Source organism: Notamacropus eugenii, chromosome 2 (assembly GCF_028372415.1).
Source record: "Notamacropus eugenii isolate mMacEug1 chromosome 2, mMacEug1.pri_v2, whole genome shotgun sequence".
In the NCBI taxonomy this organism is placed as follows: domain Eukaryota; kingdom Metazoa; phylum Chordata; class Mammalia; order Diprotodontia; family Macropodidae; genus Notamacropus; species Notamacropus eugenii.
This window is the reverse complement of record NC_092873.1, coordinates 409,922,129-409,943,145: the sequence shown is the minus strand read 5'-3', so window position 1 is coordinate 409,943,145 and position 21,017 is coordinate 409,922,129. Positions and strand designations below refer to the sequence as shown.

At 37.2% G+C, this 21,017-nt stretch overlaps 1 protein-coding gene across 2 annotated transcripts in view; it reads right to left on the bottom strand.

Moving 5' to 3' along the window:
* Nucleotides 1-21,017, bottom strand: part of LIN9 (lin-9 DREAM MuvB core complex component) — a 75,534-nt gene that overhangs the window by 48,795 nt on the left and 5,722 nt on the right. The window lies entirely within an intron of this gene.

The following is a 21,017-nucleotide window of genomic DNA, read 5'->3' as shown; positions in this document are numbered from 1 at the left end:
CAAGTTTCTGTATCAAATATATGATAAGAATTTGAAATACAAAATACACAACTGTGAAAGAGTCAATACTTGAAGGGCTGTGAAAAGATGCACACTCTGATGCATTGTTGGTAGAGCTATAAAAAATTGTAATCACTTTGAAAAGCAACTTGAAGTTGTGCAAAGAAAATCACTAAAAAGTCAATATTCTTTGACCTAAAGATACCACTGCTAAGTATATACTCTAATCAATCAATCAACATTCATTAAACACCTACTATGTGCCAGAGGCAAAAGACACTCCCTGCCTTCAAGAGGCTCACAACCTAATAGGGAAGAAAACATATAAATAGTATACACAAAGTCTGCTATATACAGGATAAATGAGAAACAGTTAACAGAAGGAAGACACTAGAATTAAGATAGGTTGAGGAAGGTTTTCAGCAAAAGATGAGATTTTATTTGGGACTTAAAGGAAACCAGGATTGTCAGCAGGCAGAGCAGAGGAGGGAGTAGCATTCCAAGCATGGAGGACAACCAGAGAAAACGGAATGGAGACTAGTGTCACTGTATTCAATAATATGTACTGGGGAGTAAGACTGGAAAGTAGGAAGAAACGAGGTTATGAAGGGCTATGAATGCCAAACAGGATTTTTAATTTAGTCCTGAAAGGCAACAGGAATCCACTGGAGGTTATTGAGGGAGAGAGAGGGAGAGAGACAGAGACAGAGACAGAGAGAGACAGAGAGAGAGAGAGAGAGAGAGAGAGAGAGAGAGAGAGAGAGAGAGAGAGAGAGAGAGAGAGAGTGTGTGTGTGTGTGTGTGTGTGTGTGTGTGTGTGTGTGTGTGTGGTGTGCTGGAGAGACTTGAGACAGGTACTCTAGGCATGAGATAATGAGGGCCTACATTACAAAATGTGTTAGAAAAAAGAAACATACATACTCATATGCATATGAATATGTATATGAGAGATGCTGCAAAGGTGAAATCAACAGGCCTTAGCAACAGATTGGATAGGGGAGTGGGGAGGGCAAGAGATAGTGAGGAGTCTGAGATAACTCTTTACTTAGGAACCCAAGGGACTGGCAGGATGCTGCTGCCCTGTCCAGTAACAGGGAAGGTGGAGGGTTGAACAGGATTTAGGGTTAAAAATAACAAGTTCTGTTTTGGACACAGTGAGTTTAAGATGTCTACTGGACTTCTAGTTTGAGATGTCTGAAAGGCAGTTGGAGGTGTGTGATTGGGGATCAGCAGAGAGTTTGGGACAATATACTTACAGCAGCACTTTTTTGTAGTAGCAAAAAACTGAAAATAAAGTAGATATCTTGATTTGGAAATGGCTAAATAAATTATGGAACATGAATGCTAGAGAATATTATTGTGCTATAATAATATTAATACACAGTAGTATTTTATTGCATTCATATACCATAACATTCTAAAATATTTGTAAAGCACTTTAAAATTTGCAAAGCAGCAACTATATAAATATTATCTCCTTTGAGCCTCGCAAAAACCCTAGGAGGTAAGTGCTATTATTATTACTACCATTTTACAGATGAAAAAACTGAGACCGAGAGAGGTTAAGCTACTTGCTTACCATGACAAAGCTAGTAAGTGTCTCAGGCGGGAACTGAACAGGTAAGACAATATATGTGACAATACAATAGAATACCATTATATATGGTACTATTATCATTCTTATTCCTATACAAGAACCTAACGCTTGATTATGGCATAGAAATGAATTCAAATTCTTGAAGATATGCTACAAGACAGCATGAACTCAGGTAAATGCTATACCAATCCTCAGTTTCATCTGAGGTAAAATGAGGTAAGAACTATGATTCTAGGTTTCACAGTCAAGTATATAGAAAAAGGGCTGGACTTGGTATAAAAGAACTCAGTCCCTGCTATTCAGAGTAAACCTAAAACCCAAATCATCTATCAGGGACCAAATTCCCTATTTTTTTCTACTCTATCATTCACTTGCTTAAGACTATATCCCTTTCTGTGGATCTAGTTTATATTCCTTTATATTTTATGTACCATACCTGGATGACCTTGGACAAATCACTCTCAACTGCTCCTGAACTTAGAAGTGGATGGACTAATCTCTAGGGTTCCTTTCAACTTTAAATATTATGATGCTATTAACATGGACCTAAAGAAATATTGTGTTATTCAATGATTCAATAGCTAGTTGTAGACAGCTGCTGAAAAGTTAGCTACCAGGTAATAGATTTTTTATGCAACCTATAAAGAATGTAATTATTATTTCTATTATTTTTTAGTCGAGCCCTGGGAGTAGATTAGCTGTCATAGATAACTGATAAGGTATAAAAACAAAACAAATGAAATAGAAAACATAGCATAATGTTGTGCACAATTCCCTTTATTCACTCTACTGCTACCAATATTTTACTGATAGAGCTTAAGTGATGATATAAGCAAACTACTCCCAATAAAGGTCAGAATTCCAAGCGTTTACAACATAAGTGCACCTAAGGAGCATAACTTCAAAGATGATTGGTTAGTGTCTACATATGCCTTTCCTTCCACTTTTGGCAAATGGTCATTTATCTTCAGAATTGTTCTGGGCAACTGACAATAAGAGGACTCCACATGGAGGAGAGAGGGAAATAATATATATGTATATACTAGATATACAGGGGAAAGTAGATAAACATGCTAAAAATAAGCAGTCTAACCAAGTTAACATAGTACCTTAAAAGTAATCAAAACTCAGGAAGGAAAGGGCCAGGCTTTAAAAGGCTTTAAAAGTCAGAGGATTTTATAATTGATGGTAGAGGTAATAAGGAGCCACTGTAGTCCACTGAATAAGCTGGTGATATGATCAGACTTGTGCTTTTAGGAAAATTACTTTGATAACTAAGAGGAGGATGGATTTTGAAGAAGGGAGAAACTTGAGACAAGGTGACAACCTAGAATAGAAGGCTGTGTGTTTAAAATAGAAATCATTATCTTTCCTCAAAACTTCCTCTTTTCCCAACTTTCCTGTTATTATTATTGTCCATTATCCTCCCAGTCACTGCATCATCTTCAACTACTCACATATTGAATTCACTGCCGAATTCTATTGTTTCTGCTTCATGGCATTTTATAACATATTCTCTTCCTCTTTTCTTACAGAATCACCACCCTAGTTAAGACCCACATCACTTCTTTCTTGCACTTTTTCAATAGTGGGGATGTTTACTCTGAAAAAAGTTAGAATTAGGAAGGATATGATCATTATCTTCAAGCATCTAACGGGTTATCATGTCAAAAAGTGATTAAAATTATTCTGCTTGTACTCAGAAGGCAGAAGAAGGAGCAAAGGGTAGAATTTCCAAAAAGAACATTCAGGTTTGCTGTACGTAAAAACTACTTAACACTTAGAATTATCCAAAAATGGAATAAACTGGGGTGGTAGCAGGATCTTCCGTACTGTAGGTCTTCAGGAAAAGACCAGGTGACCAGCCTTATCTCACAGACACCTAGCACTGTGCCTTTTAAATAGTCTATACTTCCGTCAAAAGTAGACAACTCTCAATTCTCTGTTCTACTCTGTTCTACCTTCTTGCCTTTGCTCATACTGCCTACTCTTGAAGTTAACGCTCTTTCCTTCCAGTTCTCCTGTCCAGACAAATATGAAGCATGTACATTAGTACACTAAAACAGTTCTTAAATGATAAAACAAAATGATCAAAAACATAATGAGAAGATATGCTATAAGGCTTCTTTTCCTTATCTGTAAAATGAGATGAATGGACCAAATTATCTTTAATATCCTATAATATCCACATTGCTAGTCCCTGGACTTCCTAAAAACTTAGGTCTACACTGCTGATTACTAGGAAAGAAGGAAGCAAGAAAGAAAGAAAGGAAGATAGGAAGGGAGGGAAGGAACAAACAAGTATTTGTTGAGTGCCTCCTATATGCCGGGCACTGTGCTAAGTGTTTTACTAATATCTCATCTGATCTTTACAACAATTCTAGGAGGTAGGCACTTTTATTATCCCTATTTACAACACGGGAAACTGAGGCAGGCAGAGGTTAAGTGACTTGTCCAAGGACACATAGCTAGTAAGTGTTTAAGGCCATATTTGAATTCCGGTCTTCTTCACTCCAAGTCAGTGCTGTCTGTCTACTATACCACCACAAGCAATCAGGTAGCTATCAGAAGTAGAGTGCCTTGTTTTGTCTTGTATCCCATGAAACAGAAGTAGAACCATAGAGTTTACCAAAGACTGGCTAGAATTACGAACCTGCATATAAGGTCCATAATTCCTCAATGTGGAAAGCATGTTATCAAATCAGCAGAGTGAAGTGAGCAATTCTGTTGGGCCCTCTCAACCCACCTCTGTAAACAATTTGAAAAAGTACATCAAACTAAATTTTGAGCAGAACAACCAACAAAAAGTCATAGTGATTAATTTTTCCAACCCAGGGCACCTTAGGAAGATAGAAAGAGAAGTATATGGTATATAGAGTGGGTACTGGTACTCTTGAAGTACCACTGGCTATGGAGCAGAGGCCCTACAAAGCAAAGGCCCCACTTGAGTATGGGTTTAAGTTTCTGGAAAGAGAGGAGTAAATGAGCTAAGAGGGAGTACTATTTGGGTAAGGACCAAAGCACATACTAGGAGGGCACTCACAGCCCAAGTCATACCACTTTTGCAAGAACACAAAATTTACAGGCATCCAGACCTACCTGTGAAAACACTGGATATGAAAGCCTGAAGCTCAGGCTAGTGACAATGCCCCCTCCTCATCTTCCAGGTTACCAGAGCCCAATTCTAACATAAAAGTCCAAAATCAAGAAATAGGCTAGAAAAATGAGCAATAACAAAAAAAAAACAAAAACAAAAACCAAAAAACAAAATAAAACATGACCATAAAAAAAACTACTATGGTGAAAAGGAAGCTTAAGATATATATATACTCAACAAAAAAAGATAATGGCTTGAAAACATTTCAGATCCTCAAAGTAAAATGCTCACTGGACACATGCCTAACAAGAATTCCTCAAAGAGCTAAAGAAACAGATTTTGTTTTAAAAAGAACAAAAAACCCCCATTATTTCAAAACTCAGAAGTAGAAGTAGAAGACAAGTTATGAAAAGAAATGACAGCAATGCAAAAAAATATGAAAAGAGAATTAACAGCTTGGTAAAAGAGGCATAAAAATAGTGAAGACAACATGACTAATATGGAAATATGTTTTACATTATTATATATATATATATATATAACTTGTATTAAACTGCATACCATTCTAGGGACAGGGAAGAAAAGAAAAGAAGAAAATTTAGAACTCAAAAAAACATTTTAAAAGAATGTTAAAATTTGTCTTTACATGTAAAATACTATTTTAAAAAACAGTGAAGAACTTAAAAAATCAGAATTGGTCAAATGGTAAAAGAGGTACCAAAAAAAAAATACTGAGGAAAATAACTCCTTTAAAATCCGAATTGGCCAAATGAAAAAAGTTAAAAGACATTTAAAAAAAAAAACTACAAATAAAGAAAATAACTCCTTAAAAATCGGAACTGCTTAAGTGGAAGCTATAAGACAGCAAGAAAAAAAATAAAGTCAAAAGAATGAAAAAATAGAAGAAAATGTGAAATACTTCAAAGGAAAAGCAACTGACCTAGAAAATGAACTAAAGAGAAATAATTTAGGAATTACTAGGCTACCTAAAAGCAATGATCATAAAAGAGCCTACACATCATATTTCAAGAAATTATAAAGGAAAACTGCCTAGATATCTTAGACCTAGGAGGCAGAATAGAAATTGAAAGAAACCTTTCATCAACTCCTGAAAGAGATCCCCAAATGAAAACTCCCAGGAATATTAAAGCCAAATTCAAAGAATGAAACCATTCAAATACTGTGGAACCACAGTCCAGATATACACAAGATATAGCTGCTATCATTGTAAAGGAGCAGAGGGTTTAGAATATGATATTCCTGAAGGCAAGGAGTTAGGATTACAACCAAGAATACCCTACCCAGAAAAACTGAGTATAATCCTACAGGGGAAATAATGGACATTTAATGAACTAGAAGACTTTCAAACACTTCTGATGAAAAGACCAGAGCTGAACAGAAAATGTGACATTCAAACATAAGACTTAAGAGAAGTATAAAAAGGTAAACACGAATGGGATTATAAGGGCTTTTATAAGATTAAACAGTTGACATTCCCATATGGGAAGGTGATATATGTAACCCCTAAGAATTTTATCATTAGGGCAGGTAGAAAGGGTCTACTTAAAGAGAAAGCATGGGTATGAGTCTATTATATTGGGAAAATCTCAACAGAAGAATGGAAGGGTGAGAAAAAGGCATGGACAGGAAGAATGTGGAAAATCATATCACAGAAAACAAGCAATGAAAGGAGAAATGGGGGTTGAGGGTAGGGAAGCAAGCAATGCTTGAAACTGAATCTCATCTGAACTGGCTGAAAGTGGGAAAAGTGTGTGTGTGTGTGTGTGTGTGTGTGTGTGTGTGTGTGTGTGTGTGTATACACCCACACAGTTGGGTAGAGAAGTTGATCTTACTTAAACAGGGAAGTAGGAATGAAAGGGGTTGGGAAAGGAGGTAAGGGGTGTGCACAATGATAAGGACAGAATGAAGGAGGAAGAGGTAAGAAGCAAAATAGACTTTTGAGGAAGGGACAAGGTTAAAAAAAAAGGAAGGATAAATAGAAGAGAATGAGATGAAGGAAAATGCACAGTTAGCAATCATAATTGCATGTGAATGGGATGAACTCACTCACAAAACAGAAGAGGATAGCAGAATGGATTAGAAAACAGAATCCAATAATTTGTTTACAAGAGAAATACTGGAAACAGAAGGAGACATACAGAGTTAAAATACAGGGCTAGAACAAAATCTATTATGCTTCATCTGAAGCAAAAAAGGCAAGGGTAGCAATCATAATCTCAGACAAAGCAACTGAAAAATAATTAAAAGAGATAGTCAAAGAAACTACATTTTGCTAAACAGGTACCATAGAAAATGAATTAATATCAATACTGAACATATACAGATCAAATGGCATTTCATCCAAATTCCTGAAAGAAAATTTAAATGAATTACAGGAGAAAATAGTAAAATTATTCTAGTAGGAAACCTCAATTTATCCCTCACAGACCTAGATAAATCTAACCATAAAATAAACAAGTTAAAGAGATGAACAGAATTTTAGAAAACTTAGGTACAACAGGCCTCTAGGGAATACCAAAACCAAACAGACACAGAAAGGAGTATACCTTCATAAATGGCAAACACCGTACCTTCACATAATTTGAGCACATATTAGGGCATATGGGCAGCTAAGGGGCACAGTGAATGAGTGCTGGGCCTGGAGTCTGAAAGTCTCATCTTCCTGAGTTCAAATCTGACCTAATACACTTACTAACTGTATGACTCTGGGGAAATCACTTAACCCTGTTTGCCTCATATTCCTCATCTGTATAATGAGCAGAAGGAAATGGCAAAACCATTGTAGTATCTTTGACAAGAAAATCTCAAGTGGGATCACAAAGAGTCAGACACAACTGAAACAACTGAAGAACAACAACAACCGTAGGGCATAAAAACCTCATAAACAAATACAGAAAAATAGAAATACTAAATGTGCCCTTTTTCAAACCATAATGAAATAAAAATTACTTTCAATAAAATGCCTTTGAAGCAGTGATCAAAAATTGATGAAAAACTAAATAATCCTAAAGAAAAAGTGGGGCAAAGAATAAATATTAGAAAAATCAATAATTTCATTGAAGATAATAACAAGGTAACCTATCAAAATTTGTGGGATGCAGCCAAAGAAGTACTTAAAAGAAAATTTATCTCTACATGCTTACATCAATAAATAAAGAAAAAGCAAATCAACAAGTTGGGCATGCAACTAAAAAAATTAGAAAAAGAACAAATTAAAAATCCTCAATTAAACACTGAAATAGAAGTCCTGAAAACCAAATAAGAGATTAGCAAATTGGAAAGTTAAAAAAAAAACCCCACATTGATTAATAAATAAAACTAAGAACTAGCTTTATGGGAAAAAATAAAACAGATAAACTACTAACTCATTTAGTTTTTTAAAAACAAGAAATCCAAATTGCCAGTATAAAAAATGAAATGCACAAATGAACAATGAAGATGAAATTAAAGGAATTAGTAGAAATTACTTTGCCCAACTAAATATCTATTAAACTCACAATCTAAATGAAATGGATGAATATTTACAAAAACATAAATTTCCCAGATTAACAGAAGAAACAGAATACTTAACTCTATTTTAGAAACATACATTGAATAAGCCATATATGAACTTCCTAAAAATAAAAAAAATCCAAGACCAGATGATTTTGAAATGAATTCTACCAAACATTTAAAGAACAATTAATTCTAATATTATATAAACTGTTTGGAAAAAATAGGTAAAGGAATCTGATACTTAAAGGCAAGCAAAAAGAAAACTATAGAGCAATTTCCCTAATGAATAATGATGCAAAAATTTTAACAAGAACACTAGCAAGGAAATTATAGGAAACAAAGATCAGGCTCTATCTATCTATTCTATCTATCAATTTACACCAATATATCACAAAGATTTTTTTAAAAAGAAAATCAAATTATCAGTATAAAACATGAAAAGGGTGAATGTTACAACCAATGAAGATAAGATTAAAGCAATTATTAAGAACTATTTTGCCCAACTGCATGCCAATGAAACTGACAATCTAAGTAAAATAGGTGAATGGTCACAAAAAATATAAATTGATCACTATGACCAGCCTAGATTTATACCAGGAATACAGGGATGATTCAATATTAGGAAAACTATAAGCATAAATAAACATACTGATGGGGTGCTTGGACCCCAATTCTAAAATCACATTTTCTCTCTAAAAATCACATTTCTCCCTAGCCTCAAAATACTGTCCCTGGCAGTTTCTCCCCAGCCCAAGAACAGCCCATCCGAGCAAAACCTTTCATCTCTCTTCCTGGCAGTAGCCAGCTGTACCTATAGAATTTATTAGTTTGAACCAGATGTGTATTGGCTGAACTGGCTGTGAACTGGGTCATAAAGGTATTTACTACTCACTGACCAATCATATGTATCTTAGGCTTAGACAGATGTATACTCCCATTTGTTTATCTTGTCTAAGAAGACAATGATGGGGGCAGCCTGGGTATTTCTCAGTCAGACCTGACCATTAGTTGATTTAGTGATGTTTCAGACCTAAAACCACACCTCCCTGTAGCCACACCTTGGGCTATTTCCTGATGAACTCTGGGTAAAATATCTGTACAGCAAATACTAAAAATGCATGTTGCTTTAAGAACTAACCACTCCCTAATCCTGCCCTGAATCACCTAGTCAGCATATTTGGCACATGTTTTACTATAGAATATCCTATGCAGGTTCCCTAGGAACTCTTGCCTGTTGAAAAACATAATAAACCTTTTCTACCTTGACTACAAGAATGCTTGAGTCTGTGAATTCTTTCAGGACAATCCACACCTGTACTCTGGTCCTGGGGGGGGGGGGGGTGTCTCAAACTCCCCCCCCCCCACAACTCTCATCAATATCAATACCATAACAACAAACCCATATGGTTATGCCAATAAATGCAGAAAAACTCTTGACAGACTACTACACTCATTCCTATTGAAAACACTAGAAAGCACAAGAATAAATGGAATTTTTCTTAATATAAGTAGCATCTATCTAAAAACGAGAGAAAGCTTTATTCCAATGAGGATAAACTAGAAGCCTTTCCAGTAAGATCTGGGGCGAAGCAAGGTTTTCAACTACCACTATTATTATTCAGTATTGTACTAGAAATGCTAGCTATAGCAATATAAGAAAGAAAAAGAAACTGAAGTAAATAAGCATAGAAAATGAGAAAACTAAATGTATATTTTTGGATAGGTGGTGCTGTGGCTACAAGTAGGCCTGGAGTCAGGGATGACTCAAGTTCAAATTTGGCCTCAGAAACTTACTAGCTGTGTGACCCAAGGCAAGTCCCTTAATCTTTTTGCCACAGTTTCCTCACCTGTAAAATGGGGGTGATAATAATAACAACAACATCTACCTCCCCAGGTTGTTGTGAAGATCAAATGAGACAATAACTGTAAAGAGCTTACCACAGTACCTGGCATATTGTAAGTGCTATAGAAATGTTAGCTTCTAAACCCAGGCTGGAGAGTCAACTAAAAAACTAGGTGAAACTGAACAATTTTAGAAAAGTCGCAGATACAAAATAAATCCACATAAATCACCAGCATTTCCACATTACCAACAAAATCCTGCAGGAAGAGACAGAAAGAGAAATTCCATTTAAAAATAACTGTAGACAGTATAAAATACTTGAGAATCCACAAGCCAAGAGACACACAGGAATTATATCAACACAATTTCAAAATATTCTTCACACAACAGATCTAAATAGAGAAATATTAATTGCTCATGAAAAGGCTGAGCCAATAGAATAAAAATGGCAGTATTACCTAAGTTAATTTAGTCATTTAGTGCCATACCAATCAAACTACCAAAGAATTACTTTATAGAGCTAGAAAAAATAATAACAAAATGCATCTGGAGAAAAAAAATGATCAAGAATATCAAGGGAATGAATGAAAAGAAGATGTGAAGGAGCCTAGAAGTACCAGATCTCAAACAATATTACAAAGCAGTAATCAGTGAAACAATTTGTTACTGGGTAAGAAACAATGTGGTCAATCAGTGGAACAGATTAGGTACACAATATACAGAAGCAAATTAGCAAAGTAGCATAGTCTAGTGTTTGATAAACCCAAAGATCCCAGATCCCACTATTTGACAAAAACTGCTGGAAAACCTGTAAAGCAGTCTGGCAGAAACTAGGGATTAGGGATAGACCAGTCTCCTCACACTGTATTCCAAGATAAGCTCAAAATGGTTAGATGTTTTAGACATAAAGGGTGATTTTATAAGCAAATTAGGGGAGTATGGAAGAAATTACCAATCAGATATATAGTTATGGGACGATTTCATGACTAAGCAAGAGACAGAGAAGTCCACAGGAGGTAAAATGGATAATTTTGATCATATAAAACTAACAGACTTTTGCACAGAGAAAACCAAGGCAGCCAAAATTAGGAAAAAAGTAGGGAACTGGGGAACAATTTTTGCAGCAACTTACTGTGATAAAGGTCTCATTTCTCAAATATATGGAGAACTGAACCAAACTTATAAAAATAGGATCTGTTATCTAATGATATATAGTCAAAGAATATGAATACGCAATATTCAGAAGAAATCAAAGTTACCATTAGTCCTATGAAAAATGCTCTAAATCACCAATAACTAGGGAAATGCAAATTAAAACAACTCTGAGGTACTCCTCACAGCTACTGGCAAAGATGACAAAAAAGGAAAATGACAAATGATGTCAGGGATGTGGAAAATAGTACACTAATGCACTATTGGTAGAACCATAAAATAGTTCAACCATTCTAGAGAAGAATTTGGAACTATCCCCAAAGAGCTATAAAATCATGCATACCAGCAATCTTGCTACTAGGTCTATGCCCCGAGATGGAACAAAAAAGAAACAGGACCATTATGTACAAAAATATTTATAGCATTCTCTTTCTGTGGTGGCAAAGAACTGGAAACTGAGGGGATGTCCATCATCTGGAAAATGGCTGAACAAGTTATGGTATATGAATGTGATGGAATATTACTGTACTGTAAGAAATAATGAAGCAGATGGTTTCAGAAAAACCTGGGAAAATGTATATGAACTGATGCAAAGTGAAACAGGAGAATCATGTGAACAATCCACACAGTAACAGTGACATTGTAAGGAAAATTAACTGAGAAAGATTTAGTAACTGATCAATATAATGATGCACCACAGAGAACTAATGACTTGAGTACAGATTAAGGCATATCCTCCCTCCTCCTTTATTTTTTTTCCTGAAACACAGCTAATGAGGAAATATGTTTTGCATGAGTATATGCATAATGATACTATATTTCTCACCTTATGAATAGCTGAGGAAGGGAGTGGAGAAAGGGAGAGAATATGAAACTTAAAAAAAAAAAAAGATAATTCTTCTATTTCTGTCACTACTTAAGGTTCCTCTCCCAGGCATGAGTATCAAAATCTCAAAATCAGCAATGAAAAACCTTTGGCTTCCACAAACATGCAATCAGTCACTGAGTTTTATCAATTATACTTTCATAATAGTCTAGTCGTATATCTGACTTAGAACCAAAAAAGCAATATTAATGGACTAACGTCCATTAAAATCCTATTCCAATATCTCACCATGGTGTAAAGGTGTGAGGTTTCTGAAGGTTATGCTAGAATAGTACCAACTATAGCAGATTCTACAATGGAGAAAAGACCTCCAATACACTCTTGGCAAGCAAGAGGTAGCTTGGGTGGCTCAGTAGATAGCATGCTGGGCCTGATGTCAGGAAGACCTGAATTCAAATCTGGTCTCAGATACTCACTAACTGTGTGACCCTGGGTAAGTCACTTAACCTCTGTTTGCTTTAATCCACTGGAGAAGGAAATGGCAAACTATGCCAGATCTTTGCCAAGAAAACCCAATACAAGGTCATGAAGAGTTGGACATTACTGAATAAATGAACAACAACATTCCTGGGAATGAATTATATCTGTTTCCTTACCAGACTAGCTAAATATGAAGAGACTCCTCTTCAGTAGGTTGGTCACCAAATGATGAATTATTTGTCAAAGGCAATCCACATAACAAAGAAAAATACAAAATGGTCCTTAGTCCCATATTCCTTCCACATCTTTAGTAAGGACAGAAACGGGGGACAAATGGTTCTATGGATCACAATAGCTACTAGATGACCTAGAAACATCAACTGAATTGTTTCTATGATGAAGGTAAGAAACTTGGTCAGGGACTAATGAATGGACATACTAGTTAAATAAATGAATGATACTGATTTCAATAGTCTCACTATAAATTAAACCAGAAGACAAAAGGAAACTGCTGTAAAACTGAAAGAGGACTCAAGATTCTCCTTAGAGAAGCAAATAAAAGAGTTTGAAAAGTTGGTTTTATCATGTGTCCCAAAGCAACAAGAAACATTTAGTAGGACACTAGGGGGTGGGAAGTGGGCACCTAACAAGGGTCATAATGAGGAACAGACTAGCCCAGGTAGGAAAAAAGGAACAGGTCAAAATTTTCTATGACCATCAGCAAAGAGATGAGATCTCCACACTTCCAACCTGGGTGAGATAAGGAGACCAAGTTTCAAAAAATAATAATAATAATAATAATAATAATTAGTGGGATGTTAGGTACACAAAACCTAGAAGCAAGAAAACCGCAGTGTCTGATAAACAAAAGGTGTCACTCAATTTTTCTGGGTTAAAAATTCACTCACACAAAAACTGCTAGAAAATAGATCAACATCTCATACTATGTCCCAGGACAGTGCCAAATGGAAATAGGATCTAATACAGCATAAACATACCAGAGGAGCAAGGAAGGAGATACTTTTTAAAAATTAATTTATTTATTTTTAGTTTTCAACATTCATTTCCACAAGATTTTGAGTTTCAAATTTTCTCCCCATCTCTCCCCCCTCCCAAGACACTATGCATTCTGATTACACCTGCCTCCTATCTGCCCTCTCTCCTATCACACCACTCCCTTGCCTTATCCCCATCTTCTGTCTTTTCTTGTAGGGCAAGATAGATTTCTATACCCCATTACTTATATTTCTTATTTCCCAGTTGCATGCAAAAACAATTCTCAACATTCGTTCCTAGATCTTTGAGTACCAACTTCTTTCCCTTTCTCCCTTCCCTCACATCCCCACTGTGAAGGTAAGCAATTCAATATATATGTATAGTTTTGTTCAAAACTTCCATAATAGACACGCTGTGAAAAACTAACTATATTTCCCTCTATCCTATCCTGCCCCCCATTTATTCTATTCTCTCTTTAGACCTTGTCCCTCCCCTAAAGTGTTTACTTTTAATTACTCCCTCCTCTCATTTGCCCTTCATCCCCCCACCCCACTTGTCCCCTTCTCTCCTGCTTTCCTGTAGTGTAAGATAGATTTTCATACCATATTGAGTGTGCCTGTTATTCCCTCCTTAAGCCAAATGTGATGAGAGTAACTTCACTTTTTCCCTCTCACCTCCTCCCTTTCCTCTCCATTGAAAAAGCTTTTTCTTGCCTCTTTTATGAAACATAATTTGCCCCATTCCATTTCTCCCTTTCTCCTCCCAATATATTCCTCTCACCCCTTAATTTTATTTTTTTAGATATCATCCCTATCTATCTATCTATCTATCTATCTATCTATCTATCTATCTATGTATAATCTCTCCAACTACCCAAATACTGAGAAAAGTCTCAAGAGTTACAAATATTATCTTTCCATGTAGGAATGGAAACAGTTCAAGAAGGAGATACTTTTCATATCCAGGAAGAGGGAAAGAGTTCTTGATCAAATAAAGGATAGAGAGGATCAGAGGATTTAAAATGGAGAATTTGAAAATTAAAATGTTTTTTGTGCAAACAAAATCAATAGTTAAAACTGTGTGTAGGGAAGAAGTTCATGGAACAGGCATCTGTTAAGTGCCTACTATGTTCCAGGCTTTAATTTGATCCTCACTAACAACCTTATGAAATAGGTACTATTATTATCCTCATTTTACAGTTGAGGAAACCGAGGCCAATAATGATTTAAATGACTTGACAACATTCATAGAAATAAATGACAAAGTAAATGGCAAAGTCAGAGTTTGAATCCAGATTTCCTGAATCCAAAGACAATATTCTTTCCAATGTACCATATTGTTAATTTATTAAATGAAACTGACTAGGTGCCAGGCCTAGAGGCCTGAGGGCTACCCGAGTCTTACCTTACCTATCGCAGGTCTTCGGCTGGCCAAACCGGATAAACGTATGAGAGAAGAGACTTTCCAGAGTCGAACAAGGGTTAGGCTTTATTCAGGGTCTTGGTTACATGTGCAGGGGGACCTCTTCCTTAGGAGAGAGAGAAATCTCCCAAGGAGGCAAAGATCTTACAGTAAGAGAATGAAAGCAGAAGTGGAAGTGGGGAGAGAGGGGAGAGGGGCCTTCTGTCCTGTAAGGGTCCCTCAGCGCTAAGAGTGCCTTCAGGCTTTCCTGACCCTACTTAAGCTCTCCAGCTGCATAGTTTGCACCTGAATACCGTGCCTGTTAGATAACAATAGGTGTGCTCAGATCTGGGCCAATCTCGAGGGCGGGGATGCTCTCTCCCAGCACTTTTCTCACGGGAAGAGGTGGAAATGCACAAGATAGCTCGGTCTCACACCTCAATTCCCTGCTGTTCCCTGGGGGGCCTCATGAGAACTCTAAGGTTTAGAAGTCCTCAACTTTACCCGCCCGAGACTGTCCACATGGAACTGAGCTTACACCCCCAACAACTAGGAGTCAATGTAAACACTTGGCTTGAAGAAAACTGCACAATTCAATTCAACAAACACTTATTTAGGTCCTAATATGTGTTAAGACAAGAGGCAATCCAGTGGCGTATAGTACCAAGGTGGACCTTGGAGTCAGAAAGTCAGTCAATAAATATGCATTAAGTGCTTACTATGTTTCAGGCACTGTGCTAAGTGCTGGGAATACAAAAAGAGGCAAAAGCAATTCCTGCCCTTAAGGAATTCATAATCTAATGGAGGAAAAAACCAACAAATACATACAAACTATAAACAAGATAAAGGGGAAAAAATTAACAGAGGGAAGGCACTAGAATTAAGAGGAGTTGGTTGAGTAATGCTTCCTATAGTAGATAGGATTTTAGCTGGGACTAGAAGGAAACTAGGGAAACAGAGAAGAGGGAAAGCATTTCAGGCACTAGGGGCAGCAGGTCTAGGATTTTGATCCTACTGGTGACAGGATATTGACTGAGTAGGCTCAACTACATGAGAAACCATGATCAGACCTATACTTTAGGAAAATCACTTTGGTAGCTGAACGGAGGGTGGATTGAAGTAGGGAGAGAATTGAGACAGGTTGACCCACTAGCAAGGTATTACAAAAGTCTAAGTATGAGGTGATGAGGGCCTGTACCAGAATGATGGCAGTATGAGGTGAAAAGGCAACATGTTAGAGAGATACTGCAAAAGTGAAACAACAGATCTTGGAACAGGTTACATATAGGGGGGTGAAGAATACAGGATAATACCTAGGTTATGAGGCTGGGAGACCAGAAAGTGTGTTAGCTTTACAGGGACAGAGAAGTTAGGATTGTGAAAAGGTTTAGGAGAAAAGATGATGAACTCATTTTTAGACATTTTGAGTTTAAGATGTTTACTGAAATTGTCATATGGAATGGCTCTCTGGGAAGAGGAAGATAACAGACACATGGAATAATTATGGGGATGTTAAGAAACAGAAAATATCAATAAAAACTTATTTTAAAAATGTCTACTGAACATCCAGTTTTGAGATGTCTGAAAGACAGCTAGACATATGAAACTGGAAGTCAGCAGAGAGATATAGATAGGGTAGGTAGATTTAAGAATCATCAGCATAGAGATGATAATTAAATCTATGTGAACTGTTATCACCAGGTGAAGCAGTATGGGGAAAAGAGAAAGCAGAACAGAATAGAACTCTGTGGAACTTCTATGATTAGAAAGTGTGATCTGGATGTTGATTGAGAGAAGCAAAATGAGAAGAATCAATCAAAGAGGTAGGAGGAAAACCAGGAGTGGTGTCCCAAAATCCTAGAGAGAAGAAAGTAACAAGAAGAGAGTGATCAACAATGTCAAGGGCAGCAGAGAAGTTAAGAAGAATGAGGACTGAGAAAAGGATTTGGCAATTAAAAGGTCAGTGTAACATAGGAGAGAGCAGCTGTGATGAGATGATGATGTCAGAAGCCAGATGGTAAGGGTTAAGAAGAGAGTTAAGAGTAGAAAAAGGGTAGGCACTTCTCAACCACAAAGGGCATAAGAGATACAGGAGAATAGTTAGGTGAGGATGGAAGAAAGACTGGTTCAAATATTGCCTCTGGTACCTACTAGCAATGTGGCCCTAGGAAAATCTCTTAACTTCTCTCAGCCTTGATTTCTCATTAGTATAATTCTGAGTACCCTTAGTCAAGTCTCTAAGGCTTTAAAGTCAGACAAGAGTTGCTAATGTGCACTGGTAGAGGAAGCTTTCAATTTAATTCAATTCAAGAAGCATTTATTAAGTAAAGAATCCCTTTTGACAAGAAGTCTTTCCTTAATCTTAGTGCCTTCAAGATGATCTCCAATTTATCCTGTATCTATCTTGTTTATGCATAGTTGTTTACATGTTGTTTTCTTCATCTGACTGTGAGTTCTTTTTGAAGGGAGGGTTTATTTTTTGCCTTTCTTTGTGTTCCCAATGCATAGTACAATGCTTGGCAAAATAGCAGGCAATTAATAAATGCTTACTGATTGACTGACTACTACAGGTACTATGCTAGGTTCTGTTCAAGTAAGTAGACATTCTTCTTGGGGAGAGGGAACAATGTGTACACAAGTATATGAAAAATAAATACAAAGTAATTTTGGGAAGGACATACAAGTTGAGGTACTAAGAACTGTGGGGAGGGGGTCAGGAAAAGTCTTGGAGGTGATACTTGAGCTAAGCCTTGAAAAAAGCTACAAATTCCAAGAAGGTAAGGAGAAAGAGCATATCAAGAAGAGGAGAAACTGTGTTTGGAGCAGCAAAGTGATTATATAGAGGACAGCAAATAGGCCAGTTTGTTTGGACCACAGAGTACATAAGGAGTGGTAATATAGAGTAAATCTAAATCTACAGATTTAGAGTGTGAGGAAAGGACCTCAGAGGTCATCTAGTCTAATACCCTCATTTTAAAGACAAGAAAAGTCAGGACCAGTTAAGTAATTCAACCATGGTCACACAAGAAATCAGGAGCAGAAATGAGACTAAAAACTAGTTCTGACTTCAAATCCAGCTATCCCATATATACCAAAGTCATTTTGAAAGGCTTCAAATGCCAAAAATATTGTATTTTATTTAAAAAGGCTAAACTGGGAGCTAATAAAGTTTCTTAAAGCACAGATTTATCATTCCCTTGATCAACTGGATTGGAGAAGAGACTGAAGATAAGAGACTGAAGATAAGACCACTTAGGAAGCTAGTACAGTAGAAAAGGTATGAGATCAAAAGGGTCAGACCTAGGGTGGCAGTCATGTGAGTAGGGAGAAAAGAATGGCTGCAAGTGATGTAGAATCAACAAGATTACATTAGAGAAAGTGGGGGAAGAATACATGACCTCAAGGCTGAAAACCTAAATTACTGGAAGTATTTGATAATCTTCCACTGAAATAGGGAGATTAGGAAAAGGGATGGGCTTTGTTGAATTTGACATGTCCACAGGACATCCAGGTGGAGATATGCAGCAGATGGTTGATAATGCAGGACTGAAGACCAAGAGACTGAAGAGAGATGGATATGTTTATGTAGGAATCATAGAGATATGATAATTGGACCCATGAAAACTGATGACCAAGAGAAAGCAAAAAGAGGGGAAAAAAGAAGGCCTAGAACAGGACTTTGAAGCTATCTGGATGAAGACTCAGCATAAAGGTCATCTACAAAGGTAGAACTGGTAGGACTTGGATATGGAGGGTGAGAGACTGTTTGGATATGGAGGGTGAGAGAATGAGAAGTAGAGGATAATACTTATGTGAAAAGCCTAGGCAACTAGCAGGATAACGGTATCCTTAACAGTAATAGGTAAGTTAGGAGGAGGGGAGGATTTAAGAGGAAAAATCATGAATTCAGTTTTAGACAGGCTAAATTTAAGATATCTATGGGATTCTGGGTTTAAGATGCCCATTAGGCAGTTGGAGATGTGAGATGAGGTCAGGGGAGAAGTTAGGGCTGGACAGAGAATCATCTGCATAGAGATGATAATTGAATTCACAGGAGCTGATGAGATGACCAAGAGAAATAGCATAGAGGAAGGTCAGAATCTGAGAGAGAGAATGCCTTGAGGTAGTAAAACCCCTAGTGGAAGGGGAGAGTCTGAGGGAGCTTAGTGGACTCAACCTGGATCAAGAACCAACAAAAAAGACTAAGAAAAAGCATTCAGGACAAGTAAGATAACCAGGAGAGAGCAGTCGCAAAAACCTAGAAAGGAAAGAGTATCTTGGAGAAGAGGATGATCAATAGCGTCAAATGTTGCAGAGAAGTAAAGAAGGATAAGAATTAAGAAAAGACCATTAGATATGAAAATGAAGAGATCATTACTAACTCTGGAGAGAGCAGTTTTAATTAGATGATAAAGTCAGAAGCCAGACTACAGAGAGTTAAAGAGACTGAGAGGAAAGGAATGGAGACATCACTTGTAGATGGCCTTCTCAGGAGTTAAGCCATGAAAATGAGGAATATTACAGGATGATAATAGTCAGGGATGGACAAAGGTCAAGTGAGGGCTTTTTGAGGATGTAAGGGAGCAGCCTTGTAGACAGGGGAAGTTGAAGATTAAGGAAAGAGTGGAAATGATAGAGATCAATTTATTAGAGAAGATGGGATAGAATGGGATCATTTGTGCATACAGATGACTTAGTCTTGGCTAAGAGAGACCTCTGTCTCTTCATGTGACACTGAGGTGAAGGAGATAATAGTGGAAGGCATCTGACTGATATGAGATGAGGAGGGGAAAGGACAGAACTCTCTCCAAATGGCATCGTTTTTCATTGTTCTCAGCTTGGGGGGAGGAGGAGAAATCATGAAGAAGGCTGAAAAGATTTGGAAAAGCTGCTGTATCTAATGGGTTAGTGAATCTATTAGTAAGGTTTAAAGGACTGCCTTGCTGCAGCAAGGACCCAGTTGAAACTATGTAACATAAATTTATAGTGGAGCCAGGCAGTGTGTTTTATGATTTTCTAAAGTTTCATTCAGCAGCAAGTGAAATCGGTATGGTAGGAGTAATCTTAGGTTGAGACTTGGCAGGTAAAGTACAGCAATAGGGCAAGAGGGCAAGGGATTCAAGAGAAGATAGTATAGAACTGAACTGGTTCATCAAGAGGTCAAAAAGAGGGAAGGAAGGAGAGTCTAGTCAGTGCAATAGTCCTGGGATTATCAGTGCAATAACCTGGGAAAGAACTGAATTGTGGAGGGACTGCCTGGAAGGCACAGTAAGGATTATAGTGACTTGCTGATATGACTCATAATTAGAGCGGTGCCAAACTAACTTAGAAAGTAGGTTTCCCCTCACTGACCTTCTAGTAGAGACTAGATGATCACTTACAAGAGATACCAGAATTTCTTTTCAGATACAAGTCCAATGATGTGACCTGAAATCACTTTTATCTCAGATTGTGATTTTACCTTTCCAATTCACCACATTCCCAAAGGGCCTTTGTAACCCAGGCTTTATGGGTAGCATCCTCACTGTTATCCTGGGGGCTCAGGGATTAGTCTGAGGGGATTGTGGGAAATCTCTGGACACTGAGATGGAGCCCAAGATGGAACTCCTAGGGATTATAAGTAGCCTCTAAACAGCCAGATCTAGAATCCTGCCTCCTCAAGAAATTCCTTCCCAGGGCTGGGTTCCTCTCCCTGTGGTCCCCTATTTCCCTTTTTTCTTCTATCCCACAATTTCTTCCCCTTCTTCTCTCTGTTTGTCTTCCCTTCCTATCTGGCTCTTTTTCTCTACCAATCTGTGTCTCTGCATGTGTCTTCCAATACATCTGGAATCAGAGAACTTGAGTTCAAATGCCACCTATGTGACCCTGAGCAAATCACTTACCTCTGATTCCAAATCTACTGTTCTTTTGAGTATACTGCACTGCTGTACTACTTTGTTTTCTTATCAGTAAAATAAGTGGGTTGGACTAGATGGTCTCTGAGGTCCTTTCCAGTTCTTTCTAGATCTATGATACCATAATAGCTTCTGCTCAGCTGGGCTTCTAATGCATCTCTGGGCTAACATATGTTTGATGATATGTAGGTATACATATAAATGTTTAAACTGTT